This window comes from Lepisosteus platostomus, chromosome 5, assembly GCF_059453375.1.
Source record: "Lepisosteus platostomus isolate fLepPlt1 chromosome 5, fLepPlt1.hap1, whole genome shotgun sequence".
Lineage (NCBI taxonomy): Eukaryota > Metazoa > Chordata > Actinopteri > Semionotiformes > Lepisosteidae > Lepisosteus > Lepisosteus platostomus.
The window spans coordinates 58192260-58192965 of NC_142615.1; positions in this window are offsets into that span (position 1 = coordinate 58192260).

Here is a 706-nt window from a genome sequence, read left to right on the forward strand (position 1 = left end):
TTTTGAAATATAAAAGTCAATTGATTGTCCATAATATCGCTATTCTATTTTTTCAAAGAAATGTTTGTTAAAAGAAAAGCCCAGCACCAGCTGGATTCGAACACACAACCTGTGCGTTGTTAGTCACGCACCTAGACCAGTAGGCTACAAGACAGCTCGCATGATCAGGTAGGCGAAACAGCCTTACACAGTCCTGCCGCAGTACACGGATATAATCATACCGTTATTAAATTCTTTAGATACGCGATTCCATATTATATTCCCTTTTAATCAAATTCTAAAAGTATGCTTGTTGACTCCGGTATCACGTTAGTTAAAGACTTCGAAGCAATGTTTAGGGAGAAATGGAATACCGGTGTGTATTTTTCCTTGTGATATTTTAAGCTCTAGTTGAATGATAGGTGTCATTTTAAATCATTTTCGTAGCTAGAAATTATGAAACGCCCTGTTAAAAGCAAGGAAGTTTTTATGCCCCGTTGAAGTAAAACAAAATGCCTGACAAAGTATGGCTTGGACAGATTCCAAGTGCTTGTACAAATGTGCTAAAGAAATTATACTTTGAGTATACAGCTTGTCCAAAGTCATCCATTATCAATACTATTAGTAATATCTTCAGTAAAGGCTTTGATGCATAAATATTTCTGATAAAGGTAGGTTGTGTACTTCTGTCCAACTGAGCAATCTTGCTTTCATAATATATACCAAC